This window comes from Dermacentor andersoni, unplaced genomic scaffold, assembly GCF_023375885.2.
Source record: "Dermacentor andersoni unplaced genomic scaffold, qqDerAnde1_hic_scaffold ctg00000039.1, whole genome shotgun sequence".
NCBI classification, from domain to species: Eukaryota; Metazoa; Arthropoda; class Arachnida; order Ixodida; family Ixodidae; genus Dermacentor; species Dermacentor andersoni.
Genome location: NW_027314752.1, coordinates 13,583,692 through 13,600,996, shown reverse-complemented (window position 1 = coordinate 13,600,996; position 17,305 = coordinate 13,583,692).

Below are 17,305 nucleotides of genomic sequence, written 5' to 3'. Positions count from 1 at the left end.
GCACTAAACCAGCTTATAGATACAACGACGCGTCACCGCCAAGAGCCCCCGCATCTCTGAGTACTATTTATACAATATAAAAGGACAGAAAAGCAGCGATGTAGCCTTGAAAGGGTGGGACGAGTGTGTGGCAACCTTTTATTCGCGTTATCTGCACGGAAGCTTCGGTTCTGACCATTCTTCACAAATATATGTCCTCGAGGCATTAGACACCACAGCTCACCAGCTCTTTCTAGCCTAATGCGTGCAAAAACTCGCACTAAACCAGCGTGTAGAAACAACGACGCGTCACCGCCAGGAGGCCCCGCATCTCTGAGTACTATTTATACAATACATAAAAGGGCAGAAAGAGCAGCGACGTAGGCTTGAAAGGGTGGGACGAGTGTGTGGCAACCTTTTATTCGCGTTATCTGCACGGAAGCTTGGGTTCTGACCATTCTTCACAAATATATGTCCTCGAGGCATTAGACACCACAGCTCACAAGCTCTTTCTAGCCTAATGCGTGCAAGAACTCGCACTAAACCAGCGTATAGATAGAACGACGCGTCACCGCCAAGAGCACCCGCATGTCTGAGTACGATTTATACAATATATAAAAAGGCAGAAAGAGCAGCCACGTAGGCTGGAAAGGGTGGAACGAGTGTGTCGCAACCTTTTATTCGCGTTATTTCCGCGGAAGCTTCGGTTCTGACCATTCTTCACAAATATATGTCCTCGAGGCATTAGACACCACAGCTCAGCAGCTCTTTCTAGCCTAATGCGTGCAAAAACTCGCACTAAACCAGCGTATAGATACAACGACGCGTCACCGCCAAGAGCCCCCGCATCTCTGAGTACTATTTATACAATATATAAAAGGGCATAAGGAGCAGCGACGTAGGCTTGAAAGGGTGGGACGAGTGTGTGGCAACCTTTTATTCGCGTTATCTGCACGGAAGCTTGGGTTCTGACCATTCTTCACAAATATATGTCCTCGAGGCATTAGACACCACAGCTCACCAGCTCTTTCTAGCCTAATGCTTGCAAAAACTCGCACTAAACCAGCCTATAGATACAACGACGCGTCACCGCCAAGAGCCCCCGCATCTCTGAGTACTATTTATACAATATAATAAAGGGCATAAGGAGCAGCGACGTAGGCTTGAAAGGGTGGGACGAGTGTGTTGTGCAACATTTTATTCGCATTATCTGCACGGAAGCGTGGGTTCTGACCATTCTTCACAAATATATGTCCTCGAGGGATTAGACACCACAGCTCACCAGCTCTTTCTAGCCTAATGCGTGCAAAAACTCGCACTACACCAGCGTAGAGAAACAACGATGCATCACCGCCAGGAGCCCCCGCATCTCGGAGTACTATTCATACAATATATAAAAGGGCAGAAGGAGCTGCGACGTAGGCTTAAATTTGTGGGACGTGTGTGTGTGCTACCTTTTATTTGCGTTATCTGCACGGAAGCGTGGGTTCTGAGTCCTGACCATTCTTCACAAATATATGTGCTCGATGCATCAGACACCACAGCTCACCGGCTCTTTCTAGCCTAATGCGTGCAAAAACTCGCACTATACCAGCGTATAGATACAACGATGCGTCACCGCCAGGAGCCCCCGCATCTCTGAGTACTATTTATACAATATATAAAAGGGCAGAAGGAGCAGCGACGTAGGCTTGAAAGTGTGGGACGAGTGTGTTGTGCAACATTTTAATCGCGTTATCTGCACCGAAGCGTGGGTTCTGACCATTCTTCACAAATATATGTCCTCGAGGCATTAGACACCATAGCCCGCCAGCTCTTTCTAGCCTAATGCGTGCAAAAACTCGCACTACACCAGCGTAGAGAAACAACGATGCATCACCGCCAGGAGCCCCCGCATCTCGGAGTACTATTTATACAATATACAAAAGGGCATAAGGAGCGGCGACGTAGTCTTAAATTTGTGGGACGTGTGTGTGTGCTACCTTTTATTTGCGTTATCTGCACGGAAGCGTGGGTTCTGAGTCCTGACCATTCTTCACAAATATATGTGCTCGAGGCATCAGACACCACAGCTCACCGGCTCTTTCTAGCCTAATGCGTGCAAAAACTCGCACTAAACCAGCCTATAGATACAACGACGCGTCACCGCCAAGAGCCCCCGCATCTCTGAGTACTATTTATACAATATATAAAAGGGCAGAAGGAGCAGCGACGTAGGCTTGAAAGTGTGGGACGAGTGTGTTGTGCAACATTTTAATCGCGTTATCTGCACCGAAGCGTGGGTTCTGACCATTCATCACAAATATATGTCCTCGAGGCATTAGACACCATAGCCCGCCAGCTCTTTCTAGCCTAATGCGTGCAAAAACTCGCACTACACCAGCGTAGAGAAACAACGATGCATCACCGCCAGGAGCCCCCGCATCTCGGAGTACTATTTATACAATATACAAAAGGGCATAAGGAGCGGCGACGTAGGCTTAAATTTGTGGGACGTGTGTGTGTGCTACCTTTTATTTGCGTTATCTGCACGGAAGCGTGGGTTCTGAGTCCTGACCATTCTTCACAAATATATGTGCTCGAGGCATCAGACACCACAGCTCACCGGCTCTTTCTAGCCTAATGCGTGCAAAAACTCGCCCTAAACCAGCCTATAGATACAACGACGCGTCACCGCCAGGAGCCCCCGCATCTCTGAGTACTATTTATACAATATATAAAAGGGCAGAAGGAGCAGCGACGTAGGCTTGAAAGTGTGGGACGAGTGTGTTGTGCAACATTTTAATCGCGTTATCTGCACCGAAGCGTGGGTTCTGACCATTCTTCACAAATATATGTCCTCGAGGCATTAGACACCATAGCCCGCCAGCTCTTTCTAGCCTAATGCGAGCAAAAACTCGCACTACACCAGCGTAGAGAAACAACGATGCATCACCGCCAGGAGCCCCCGCATCTCGGAGTACTATTTATACAATATACAAAAGGGCATAAGGAGCGGCGACGTAGTCTTAAATTTGTGGGACGTGTGTGTGTGCTACCTTTTATTTGCGTTATCTGCACGGAAGCGTGGGTTCTGAGTCCTGACCATTCTTCACAAATATATGTGCTCGAGGCATCAGACACCACAGCTCACCGGCTCTTTCTAGCCTAATGCGTGCAAAAACTCGCACTAAACCAGCCTATAGATACAACGACGCGTCACCGCCAAGAGCCCCCGCATCTCTGAGTACTATTTATACAATATATAAAAGGGCATAAGGAGCAGCGACGTAGGCTTGAAAGGGTGGGACGAGTGTGTGGCAACCTTTTATTCGCGTTATCTGCACGGAAGCTTGGGTTCTGACCATTCTTCACAAATATATGTCCTCGAGGCATTAGACACCAAAGCTCACCAGCTCTTTCTAGCCTAATGCTTGCAAAAACTCGCACTAAACCAGCCTATAGATACAACGACGCGTCACCGCCAAGAGCCCCCGCATCTCTGAGTACTATTTATACAATATAATAAAAGGCATAAGGAGCGGCGACGTAGGCTTGAAAGTGCAGGAGGTGTGTGTGGCAATCTTTTATTCGCGTTATCTGCACGGAACCGTGGGTTCTGATCATTCTTCACAAATATATGTCCTCGAGGCATTAGGCACCGCAGCTCACCAGCTCTTTCTAGCCTAATGCGTGCAAAAACTCGCACTAAACCAGCGTATAGATACAACGACGCGTCACCGCCAGGAGCCCCCGCATCTCTGAGTACTATTTATACAATATATAAAAGGGCAGAAGGAGCAGCGACGTAGGCTTGAAAGTGTGGGACGAGTGTGTTGTGCAACATTTTAATCGCGTTATCTGCACCGAAGCGTGGGTTCTGACCATTCATCACAAATATATGTCCTCGAGGCATTAGACACCATAGCCCGCCAGCTCTTTCTAGCCTAATGCGTGCAAAAACTCGCACTACACCAGCGTAGAGAAACAACGATGCATCACCGCCAGGAGCCCCCGCATCTCGGAGTACTATTTATACAATATACAAAAGGGCATAAGGAGCGGCGACGTAGGCTTAAATTTGTGGGACGTGTGTGTGTGCTACCTTTTATTTGCGTTATCTGCACGGAAGCGTGGGTTCTGAGTCCTGACCATTCTTCACAAATATATGTGCTCGAGGCATCAGACACCACAGCTCACCGGCTCTTTCTAGCCTAATGCGTGCAAAAACTCGCACTAAACCAGCCTATAGATACAACGACGCGTCACCGCCAGGAGCCCCCGCATCTCTGAGTACTATTTATACAATATATAAAAGGGCAGAAGGAGCAGCGACGTAGGCTTGAAAGTGTGGGACGAGTGTGTTGTGCAACATTTTAATCGCGTTATCTGCACCGAAGCGTGGGTTCTGACCATTCTTCACAAATATATGTCCTCGAGGCATTAGACACCATAGCCCGCCAGCTCTTTCTAGCCTAATGCGTGCAAAAACTCGCACTACACCAGCGTAGAGAAACAACGATGCATCACCGCCAGGAGCCCCAGCATCTCGGAGTACTATTTATACAATATACAAAAGGGCATAAGGAGCGGCGACGTAGTCTTAAATTTGTGGGACGTGTGTGTGTGCTACCTTTTATTTGCGTTATCTGCACGGAAGCGTGGGTTCTGAGTCCTGACCATTCTTCACAAATATATGTGCTCGAGGCATCAGACACCACAGCTCACCGGCTCTTTCTAGCCTAATGCGTGCAAAAACTCGCACTAAACCAGCCTATAGATACAACGACGCGTCACCGCCAAGAGCCCCCGCATCTCTGAGTACTATTTATACAATATATAAAAGGGCATAAGGAGCAGCGACGTAGGCTTGAAAGGGTGGGACGAGTGTGTGGCAACCTTTTATTCGCGTTATCTGCACGGAAGCTTGGGTTCTGACCATTCTTCACAAATATATGTCCTCGAGGCATTAGACACCAAAGCTCACCAGCTCTTTCTAGCCTAATGCTTGCAAAAACTCGCACTAAACCAGCCTATAGATACAACGACGCGTCACCGCCAAGAGCCCCCGCATCTCTGAGTACTATTTATACAATATAATAAAGGGCATAAGGAGCGGCGACGTAGGCTTGAAAGTGCAGGAGGTGTGTGTGGCAATCTTTTATTCGCGTTATCTGCACGGAACCGTGGGTTCTGATCATTCTTCACAAATATATGTCCTCGAGGCATTAGGCACCGCAGCTCACCAGCTCTTTCTAGCCTAATGCGTGCAAGAACTCGCACTAAACCAGCGTATAGATACAACGACGCGTCACCGCCAGGAGCCCCCGCATCTCTGAGTACTATTTATACAATATATAAAAGGGCAGAAGGAGCAGCGACGTAGGCTTGAAAGTGTGGGACGAGTGTGTTGTGCAACATTTTAATCGCGTTATCTGCACCGAAGCGTGGGTTCTGACCATTCTTCACAAATATATGTCCTCGAGGCATTAGACACCATAGCCCGCCAGCTCTTTCTAGCCTAATGCGTGCAAAAACTCGCACTACACCAGCGTAGAGAAACAACGACTCATCACCTCCAGGAGACCCCGCATCTCTGAGTACTATTTGTACAATATATAAAAGGGCAGAAAGAGCGGCGACGTAGGCTTGAAAGTGCAGGAGGTGTGTGTGGCAATCTTTTATTCGCGTTATCTGCACGGAACCGTGGGTTCTCACCATTCTTCACAAATATATGTCCTCGAGGCATTAGACACCACAGCTAACCAGCTCTTTCTAGCCTAATGCGTGCAAAAACTCGCACTAAACCAGCTTATAGATACAACGACGCGTCACCGCCAAGAGCCCCCGCATCTCTGAGTACTATTTATACAATATAAAAGGACAGAAAAGCAGCGATGTAGCCTTGAAAGGGTGGGACGAGTGTGTGGCAACCTTTTATTCGCGTTATCTGCACGGAAGCTTCGGTTCTGACCATTCTTCACAAATATATGTCCTCGAGGCATTAGACACCACAGCTCACCAGCTCTTTCTAGCCTAATGCGTGCAAAAACTCGCACTAAACCAGCGTGTAGAAACAACGACGCGTCACCGCCAGGAGGCCCCGCATCTCTGAGTACTATTTATACAATACATAAAAGGGCAGAAAGAGCAGCGACGTAGGCTTGAAAGGGTGGGACGAGTGTGTGGCAACCTTTTATTCGCGTTATCTGCACGGAAGCTTGGGTTCTGACCATTCTTCACAAATATATGTCCTCGAGGCATTAGACACCACAGCTCACAAGCTCTTTCTAGCCTAATGCGTGCAAGAACTCGCACTAAACCAGCGTATAGATAGAACGACGCGTCACCGCCAAGAGCCCCCGCATGTCTGAGTACTATTTATACAATATATAAAAAGGCAGAAAGAGCAGCCACGTAGGCTGGAAAGGGTGGGACGAGTGTGTCGCAACCTTTTATTCGCGTTATTTGCGCGGAAGCTTCGGTTCTGACCATTCTTCACAAATATATGTCCTCGAGGCATTAGACACCACAGCTCAGCAGCTCTTTCTAGCCTAATGCGTGCAAAAACTCGCACTAAACCAGCGTATAGATACAACGACGCGTCACCGCCAAGAGCCCCCGCATCTCTGAGTACTATTTATACAATATATAAAAGGGCATAAGGAGCAGCGACGTAGGCTTGAAAGGGTGGGACGAGTGTGTGGCAACCTTTTATTCGCGTTATCTGCACGGAAGCTTGGGTTCTGACCATTCTTCACAAATATATGTCCTCGAGGCATTAGACACCACAGCTCACCAGCTCTTTCTAGCCTAATGCTTGCAAAAACTCGCACTAAACCAGCCTATAGATACAACGACGCGTCACCGCCAAGAGCCCCCGCATCTCTGAGTACTATTTATACAATATAATAAAGGGCATAAGGAGCAGCGACGTAGGCTTGAAAGGGTGGGACGAGTGTGTTGTGCAACATTTTATTCGCATTATCTGCACGGAAGCGTGGGTTCTGACCATTCTTCACAAATATATGTCCTCGAGGGATTAGACACCACAGCTCACCAGCTCTTTCTAGCCTAATGCGTGCAAAAACTCGCACTACACCAGCGTAGAGAAACAACGATGCATCACCGCCAGGAGCCCCCGCATCTCGGAGTACTATTCATACAATATATAAAAGGGCAGAAGGAGCTGCGACGTAGGCTTAAATTTGTGGGACGTGTGTGTGTGCTACCTTTTATTTGCGTTATCTGCACGGAAGCGTGGGTTCTGAGTCCTGACCATTCTTCACAAATATATGTGCTCGATGCATCAGACACCACAGCTCACCGGCTCTTTCTAGCCTAATGCGTGCAAAAACTCGCACTATACCAGCGTATAGATACAACGATGCGTCACCGCCAGGAGCCCCCGCATCTCTGAGTACTATTTATACAATATATAAAAGGGCAGAAGGAGCAGCGACGTAGGCTTGAAAGTGTGGGACGAGTGTGTTGTGCAACATTTTAATCGCGTTATCTGCACCGAAGCGTGGGTTCTGACCATTCTTCACAAATATATGTCCTCGAGGCATTAGACACCATAGCCCGCCAGCTCTTTCTAGCCTAATGCGTGCAAAAACTCGCACTACACCAGCGTAGAGAAACAACGATGCATCACCGCCAGGAGCCCCCGCATCTCGGAGTACTATTTATACAATATACAAAAGGGCATAAGGAGCGGCGACGTAGTCTTAAATTTGTGGGACGTGTGTGTGTGCTACCTTTTATTTGCGTTATCTGCACGGAAGCGTGGGTTCTGAGTCCTGACCATTCTTCACAAATATATGTGCTCGAGGCATCAGACACCACAGCTCACCGGCTCTTTCTAGCCTAATGCGTGCAAAAACTCGCACTAAACCAGCCTATAGATACAACGACGCGTCACCGCCAAGAGCCCCCGCATCTCTGAGTACTATTTATACAATATATAAAAGGGCAGAAGGAGCAGCGACGTAGGCTTGAAAGTGTGGGACGAGTGTGTTGTGCAACATTTTAATCGCGTTATCTGCACCGAAGCGTGGGTTCTGACCATTCATCACAAATATATGTCCTCGAGGCATTAGACACCATAGCCCGCCAGCTCTTTCTAGCCTAATGCGTGCAAAAACTCGCACTACACCAGCGTAGAGAAACAACGATGCATCACCGCCAGGAGCCCCCGCATCTCGGAGTACTATTTATACAATATACAAAAGGGCATAAGGAGCGGCGACGTAGGCTTAAATTTGTGGGACGTGTGTGTGTGCTACCTTTTATTTGCGTTATCTGCACGGAAGCGTGGGTTCTGAGTCCTGACCATTCTTCACAAATATATGTGCTCGAGGCATCAGACACCACAGCTCACCGGCTCTTTCTAGCCTAATGCGTGCAAAAACTCGCACTAAACCAGCCTATAGATACAACGACGCGTCACCGCCAAGAGCCCCCGCATCTCTGAGTACTATTTATACAATATATAAAAGGGCATAAGGAGCAGCGACGTAGGCTTGAAAGGGTGGGACGAGTGTGTGGCAACCTTTTATTCGCGTTATCTGCACGGAAGCTTGGGTTCTGACCATTCTTCACAAATATATGTCCTCGAGGCATTAGACACCAAAGCTCACCAGCTCTGTCTAGCCTAATGCTTGCAAAAACTCGCACTAAACCAGCCTATAGATACAACGACGCGTCACCGCCAAGAGCCCCCGCATCTCTGAGTACTATTTATACAATATAATAAAGGGCATAAGGAGCGGCGACGTAGGCTTGAAAGTGCAGGAGGTGTGTGTGGCAATCTTTTATTCGCGTTATCTGCACGGAACCGTGGGTTCTGATCATTCTTCACAAATATATGTCCTCGAGGCATTAGGCACCGCAGCTCACCAGCTCTTTCTAGCCTAACGCGTGCAAAAACTCGCACTAAACCAGCGTATAGATACAACGACGCGTCACCGCCAAGAGCCCCCGCATCTCTGAGTACTATTTATACAATATATAAAAGGACAGAAAAGCAGCGACGTAGGCTTGAAAGTGTGCGGCGTGTGTGTGTGCAACCTGTTATTCGCGTTATCTGCGCGGAACCGTGGGTTCGGACCTTTCTTCACAAATATATGTCCTCGAGGCATCAGACACCACAGCTCACCAGCTCTTTCTAGCCTAATGCGTGCAAAAACTCGCACTAAACCAGCGCATAGAAACAACGACGCGTCACCGCCAGGAGGCCCCGCATCTCGGAGTACTATTTATACAATATATAAAAGGGCATAAGGAGCAGCGACGTAGGCTTGAAAGGGTGGGACGAGAGTGTTGTGCAACATTTTATTCGTATTATCTGCACGGAAGCGTGGGTTCTGACCATTCTTCACAAATATATGTCCTCGAGGCATTAGACACCACAGCTCACCAGCTCTTTCTATCCTAATGCGTGCAAAAACTCGCACTAAACCAGCGTATAGAAACAACGACTCATCACCTCCAGGAGCCCCCGCATCTCTGAGTACTATTTGTACAATATATAAAAAGGCAGAAAGAGCAGCGACGTAGGCTTGAAAGTGCAGGAGGTGTGTGTGGCAATCTTTTATTCGCGTTATCTGCACGGAACCGTGGGTTCTCACCATTCTTCACAAATATATGTCCTCGAGGCATTAGACACCACAGCTAACCAGCTCTTTCTAGCCTAATGCGTGCAAAAACTCGCACTAAACCAGCGTATAGATACAACGACGCGTCACCGCCAAGAGCCCCCGCATCTCTGAGTACTATTTATACAATATATAAAAAGGCAGAAAGAGCAGCGACGTAGGCTTGAAAGGGTGGGACGAGTGTGTCGCAACCTTTTATTCGCGTTATTTGCGCGGAAGCTTCGGTTCTGACCATTCTTCACAAATATATGTCCTCGAGGCATTAGACACCACAGCTCAGCAGCTCTTTCTAGCCTAATGCGTGCAAAAACTCGCACTAAACCAGCGTATAGATACAACGACGCGTCACCGCCAAGAGCCCCCGCATCTCTGAGTACTATTTATACAATATATAAAAGGGCATAAGGAGCAGCGACGTAGGCTTGAAAGGGTGGGACGAGTGTGTGGCAACCTTTTATTCGCGTTATCTGCACGGAAGCTTGGGTTCTGACCATTCTTCACAAATATATGTCCTCGAGGCATTAGACACCACAGCTCACCAGCTCTTTCTAGCCTAATGCTTGCAAAAACTCGCACTAAACCAGCCTATAGATACAACGACGCGTCACCGCCAAGAGCCCCCGCATCTCTGAGTACTATTTATACAATATAATAAAGGGCATAAGGAGCAGCGACGTAGGCTTGAAAGGGTGGGACGAGTGCGTTGTGCAACATTTTATTCGCATTATCTGCACGGAAGCGTGGGTTCTGACCATTCTTCACAAATATATGTCCTCGAGGGATTAGACACCACAGCTCACCAGCTCTTTCTAGCCTAATGCGTGCAAAAACTCGCACTAAACTAGCGTATAGAAACAACGACGCGTCACCGCCAGGAGCCCCCGCATCTCTGAGTACTATTTATACAATATATAAAAGGGCAGATGGAGCAGCGACGTAGGCTTGAAAGTGTAGAACGTGTATAGGTGCAACCTTTTATTCGCGTTTCTGCACGGAAGCGTAGGTTCTGACCATTCTTCCCAAATATATGTCCTCTAGGCATTAGACACTTTAGCTCGCCAGCTCTTTCTAGCCTAATGCGTGCAAAAACTCGCACTAAACTAGCGTATAGAAACAACGACGCGTCACCGCCAGGAGCCCCCGCATCTCTGAGTACTATTTATGCAATATATAAAAGGGAAAAAGGAGCAGCGACGTAGGCTTGAAAGTGTACAACGTGTGTGTGTGCAACCTTTTATTCGCGTTATCTGCACGGAAGCCCTGGATCTGACCATTCTTCACAAATATATGTCCTCTAGCCTTTAGACACCATAGCTCGCCAGCTCTTTCTAGCCTAATGCGTGCAAAAACTCGCACTAAACCAGCGTATAGAAACAACGACGCGTCACCGCCAGGAGCCCCCGCATCTCTGAGTACTATTTATACAATATATAAAAGGGCAGAAAAAGCAGCGACGTAGGCTTGAAAGGGTGGGACGAGTGTGTTGTGCAACATTTTATTCGTATTATCTGCACGGAAGCGTGTGTTCTGACCATTCTTCACAAATATATGTCCTCGAGGCATTAGACACCGTAGCTCACCAGCTCTTTCTAGCTTAATGCGTGCAAAAACTCACACTAAACCAGCGTATAGAAACAACGACGCATCACCGCCAAGAGCCCCCGCATCTCTGAGTACTATTTATACAATATATAAAAGGGCAGAAAGAGCAGCGACGTAGGCTTGAAAGGGTGGGACGAGTGTGTGGCAACCTTTTATTCGTATTATCTGCACGGAAGCGTGTGTTCTGACCATTCTTCACAAATATATGTCCTCGAGGCATTAGACACCGTAGCTCACCAGCTCTTTCTAGCTTAATGCGTGCAAAAACTCACACTAAACCAGCGTATAGAAACAACGACGCATCACCGCCAAGAGCCCCCGCATCTCTGAGTACTATTTATACAATATATAAAAGGGCAGAAAGAGCAGCGACGTAGGCTTGAAAGGGTGGGACGAGTGTGTGGCAACCTTTTATTCGCGTTATCTGCACGGAAGCTTGGGTTCTGACCATTCTTCACAAATATATGTCCTCGAGGCATTAGACACCACAGCTCACCAGCTCTTTCTAGCCTAATGCGTGCAAGAACTCGCACTAAACCAGCGTATAGAAAGAACGACGCGTCACCGCCAGGAGCCCCCGCATCTCTGAGTACTATTTATACAATATATAAAAGGGCAGAAAAAGCAGCGACGTAGGCTTGAAAGGGTGGGACGAGTGTGTTGTGCAACATTTTATTCGTATTATCTGCACGGAAGCGTGTGTTCTGACCATTCTTCACAAATATATGTCCTGGAGGCATTAGACACCACAGCTCACCAGCTCTTTCTAGCCTAATGCGTGCAAAAACTCGCTATAAACCAGCGTATAGGAACAACGACGCGTCACCGCCAAGAGCCCCCGCATCTCTGAGTACTATTTATACAATATATAAAAGGGCAGAAAAAGCAGCGACGTAGGCTTGAAAGGGTGGGACGAGTGTGTGGCAACCTTTTATTCGCGTTATCTGCACGGAAGCTTAGGTTCTGACCATTTTTCACAAATATATGTCCTCGAGGCATTAGACACCATAGCTCAGCCGCTCTTTCTAGCCTAATGCGTGCAAAAACTCGCACTAAACCAGCGTATAGATACAATGACGCGTCACCGCCAAGAGCCCCCGCATCTCTGAGTACTATTTATACAATGTATAAAAGGGCAGAAAGAGCAGCGACGTAGGCTTGAAAGGGTGGGACGAGTGTGTGGCAACCTTTTATTCGCGTTATCAGCACGGAAGCTTGGGTTCTGACCATTCTTCACAAATATATGTCCTCGAGGCATTAGACACCGTAGCTCACCAGCTCTTTCTAGCTTAATGCGTGCAAAAACTCGCACTAAACCAGCGTATAGGAACAACGACGCGTCACCGCCAAGAGCCCCCGCATCTCTGAGTACTATTTATACAATATATAAAAGGGCAGAAAGAGCAGCGACGTAGGCTTGAAAGGGTGGGACGAGTGTGTGGCAACCTTTTATTCGCGTTATCTGCACGGAAGCTTGGGTTCTGACCATTCTTCACAAATATATGTCCTCGAGGCATTAGACACCATAGCTCGCCAGCTCTTTCTAGCCTAATGCGTGCAAAAACTCGCACTAAACCAGCTTATAGATACAATGACGCTTCACCGCCAAGAGCCCCCGCATCTCTGAGTACTATTTATACAATATATAAAAGGGCAGAAAAAGCAGCGACGTAGGCTTCAAAGGGTGGGACGAGTGTGTGGCAACCTTTTATTGGCGTTATCTGCACGGAAGCTTGGGTTCTGACCATTCTTCACAAATATATGTCCTCGAGGCATTAGACACCATAGCTCGCCAGCTCTTTCTAGCCTAATGCGTGCAAAAACTCGCACTAAAGTAGCGTATAGAAACAACGACGCGTAACCGCCAGGAGCCCCCGCATCTCTGAGTACTATTTATACAATATATAAAAGGGCAGAAAAAGCAGCGACGTAGGCTTGAAAGGGTGGGACGAGTGTGTGGCAACCTTTTATTCGCGTTATCTGCACGGAAGCGTAGGTTCTGACCATTCTACCCAAATATATGTCCTCGAGGCATTAGACACCATAGCTCGCCAGCTCTTTCTAGTCTAATGCGAGCAAAAACTCGCACTAAACTAGCGTATAGAAACAACGACGCGTAACCGCCAGGAGCCCCCGCATCTCTAAAAAAAAAAATTAAATTATGGGGTTTTACGTGCCAAAACCACTTTCTGATTATGAGGCACGCCGTAGTGGAGGACTTCGGAAATTTCGACCACCTGGGGATCTTTAACGTGCACCTAAATCTAAGTACACGGGTGTTTTCGCATTTCGCCCCCATCGAAATGCGGCCGCCATGGCCGGCCCCGCATCTCTGAGTACCATTTATACAATATATAATAGGGCAGAAGGAGCAGCGGCGTAGGCTTGAAAGGGTGGGACGAGTGTGTGGCAACCTTTTATTCGCGTTATCTGCACGGAAGCTTGGGTTCTGGCCATTCTTCACAAATATATGTCCTCGAGGCATTAGACACCATAGCTCAGCAGCTCTTTCTAGCCTAATGCGTGCAAAAACTCGCATTAAACCAGCGTATAGGAACAACGACGCGTCACCGCCAAGAGCCCCCGCATCTCTGAGTACTATTTATACAATATATAAAAGGGCAGAAAGAGCAGCGACGTAGGCTTGAAAGGGTGGGACGAGTGTGTGGCAACCTTTTATTCGCGTTATCTGCACGGAAGCTTGGGTTCTGGCCATTCTTCACAAATATATGTCCTCGAGGCATTAGACACCATAGCTCGCCAGCTCTTTCTAGCCTAATGCGTGCAAAAACTCGCACTAAACCAGCGTATAGGAACAACGACGCGTCACCGCCAAGAGCCCCCGCATCTCTGAGTACTATTTATACAATATATAATAGGGCAGAAGGAGCAGCGACGTAGGCTTGAAAGGGTGGGACGAGTGTGTGGCAACCTTTTATTCGCGTTATCTGCACGGAAGCTTGGGTTCTGGCCATTCTTCACAAATATATGTCCTCGGGGCATTAGACACCATAGCTCGCCAGCTCTTTCTAGCCTAATGTGTGCAAAAACTCGCACTAAACCAGCGTATAGGAACAACGACGCGTAACCGCCAGGAGCCCCCGTATCTCTGAGTACTATTTATACATTATATAAAAGGGCAGAAAGAGCAGCGACGTAGGCTTGAAAGGGTGGGACGAGTGTGTGGCAACCTTTTATTCGCGTTATCTGCACGGAAGCTTCGGTTCTGACCATTCTTCACAAATATATGTCCTCGAGGCATTAGACACCATAGCTCAGCAGCTCTTTCTAGCCTAATGCGTGCAAAAACTCGCACTAAACCAGCGTATAGGAACAACGACGCGTCACCGCCAAGAGCCCCCGCATCTCTGAGTACTATTTATACAATATATAAAAGGGCAGAAAGAGCAGCGACGTAGGCTTGAAAGGGTGGGACGAGTGTGTGGCAACCTTTTATTCGCGTTATCTGCACGGAAGCTTGGGTTCTGGCCATTCTTCACAAATATATGTCCTCGAGGCATTAGACACCATAGCTCGCCAGCTCTTTCTAGCCTAATGCGTGCAAAAACTCGCACTAAACCAGCGTATAGGAACAACGACGCGTCACCGCCAAGAGCCCCCGCATCTCTGAGTACTATTTATACAATATATAATAGGGCAGAAGGAGCAGCGACGTAGGCTTGAAAGGGTGGGACGAGTGTGTGGCAACCTTTTATTCGCGTTATCTGCACGGAAGCTTGGGTTCTGGCCATTCTTCACAAATATATGTCCTCGAGGCATTAGACACCATAGCTCGCCAGCTCTTTCTAGCCTAATGCGTGCAAAAACTCGCACTAAACCAGCGTATAGGAACAACGACGCGTAACCGCCAGGAGCCCCCGTATCTCTGAGTACTATTTATACATTATATAAAAGGGCAGAAAGAGCAGCGACGTAGGCTTGAAAGGGTGGGACGAGTGTGTGGCAACCTTTTATTCGCGTTATCTGCACGGAAGCTTGGGTTCTGGCCATTCTTCACAAATATATGTCCTCGAGGCATTAGACACCATAGCTCGCCAGCTCTTTCTAGCCTAATGCGTGCAAAAACTCGCACTAAACCAGCGTATAGGAACAACGACGCGTCACCGCCAAGAGCCCCCGCATCTCTGAGTACTATTTATACAATATATAAAAGGGCAGAAAGAGCAGCGACGTAGGCTTGAAAGGGTGGGACGAGTGTGTGGCAACCTTTTATTCGCGTTATCTGCACGGAAGCTTGGGTTCTGGCCATTCTTCACAAATATATGTCCTCGAGGCATTAGACACCATAGCTCGCCAGCTCTTTCTAGCCTAATGCGTGCAAAAACTCGCACTAAACCAGCGTATAGGAACAACGACGCGTCACCGCCAAGAGCCCCCGCATCTCTGAGTACTATTTATACAATATATAATAGGGCAGAAGGAGCAGCGACGTAGGCTTGAAAGGGTGGGACGAGTGTGTGGCAACCTTTTATTCGCGTTATCTGCACGGAAGCTTGGGTTCTGGCCATTCTTCACAAATATATGTCCTCGAGGCATTAGACACCATAGCTCGCCAGCTCTTTCTAGCCTAATGCGTGCAAAAACTCGCACTAAACCAGCGTATAGGAACAACGACGCGTAACCGCCAGGAGCCCCCGTATCTCTGAGTACTATTTATACATTATATAAAAGGGCAGAAAGAGCAGCGACGTAGGCTTGAAAGGGTGGGACGAGTGTGTGGCAACCTTTTATTCGCGTTATCTGCACGGAAGCTTCGGTTCTGGCCATTCTTCACAAATATATGTCCTCGAGGCATTAGACACCATAGCTCGCCAGCTCTTTCTAGCCTAATGCGTGCAAAAACTCGCACTAAACCAGCGTATAGGAACAACGACGCGTCACCGCCAAGAGCCCCCGCATCGCTGAGTACTATTTATACAATATATAAAAGGGCAGAAAGCAGCGACGTAGGCTTGAAAGGGTGGGACGAGTGTGTGACAACCTTTTATTCGCGTTATCTGCACGGAAGCTTCGGTTCTGACCATTCTTCACAAATATATGTCCTCGAGGCATTAGACACCATAGCTCGCCAGCTCTTTCTAGCCTAATGCGTGCAAAAACTCGCACTAAACTAGCGTATAGAAACAACGACGCGTAACCGCCAGGAGCCCCCGTATCTCTGAGTACTATTTATACATTATATAAAAGGGCAGAAAGAGCAGCGACGTAGGCTTGAAAGGGTGGGACGAGTGTGTGGCAACCTTTTATTCGCGTTATCTGCACGGAAGCTTCGGTTCTGACCATTCTTCACAAATATATGTCCTCGAGGCATTAGACACCATAGCTCGCCAGCTCTTTCTAGCCTAATGCGTGCAAAAACTCGCAATAAACCAGCGTATAGGGACAACGACGCGTCACCGCCAAGAGCCCCCGCATCTCTGAGTACTATTTATACAATATATAATAGGGCAGAAGGAGCAGCGACGTAGGCTTGAAAGGGTGGGACGAGTGTGTGACAACCTTTTATTCGCGTTATCTGCACGGAAGCTTCGGTTCTGACCATTCTTCACAAATATATGTCCTCGAGGCATTAGACACCATAGCTCAGCAGCTCTTTCTAGCCTAATGCGTGCAAAAACTCGCATTAAACCAGCGTATAGGAACAACGACGCGTCACCGCCAAGAGCCCCCGCATCTCTGAGTACTATTTATACAATATATAATAGGGCAGAAGGAGCAGCGACGTAGGCTTGAAAGGGTGGGACGAGTGTGTGGCAACCTTTTATTCGCGTTATCTGCACGGAAGCTTGGGTTCTGGCCATTCTTCACAAATATATGTCCTCGAGGCATTAGACACCATAGCTCGCCAGCTCTTTCTAGCCTAATGCGTGCAAAAACTCGCACTAAACCAGCGTATAGGAACAACGACGCGTCACCGCCAAGAGCCCCCGCATCGCTCAGTACTATTTATACAATATATAAAAGGGCAGAAAGCAGCGACGTAGGCTTGAAAGGGTGGGACGAGTGTGTGACAACCTTTTATTCGCGTTATCTGCACGGAAGCTTCGGTTCTGACCATTCTTCAC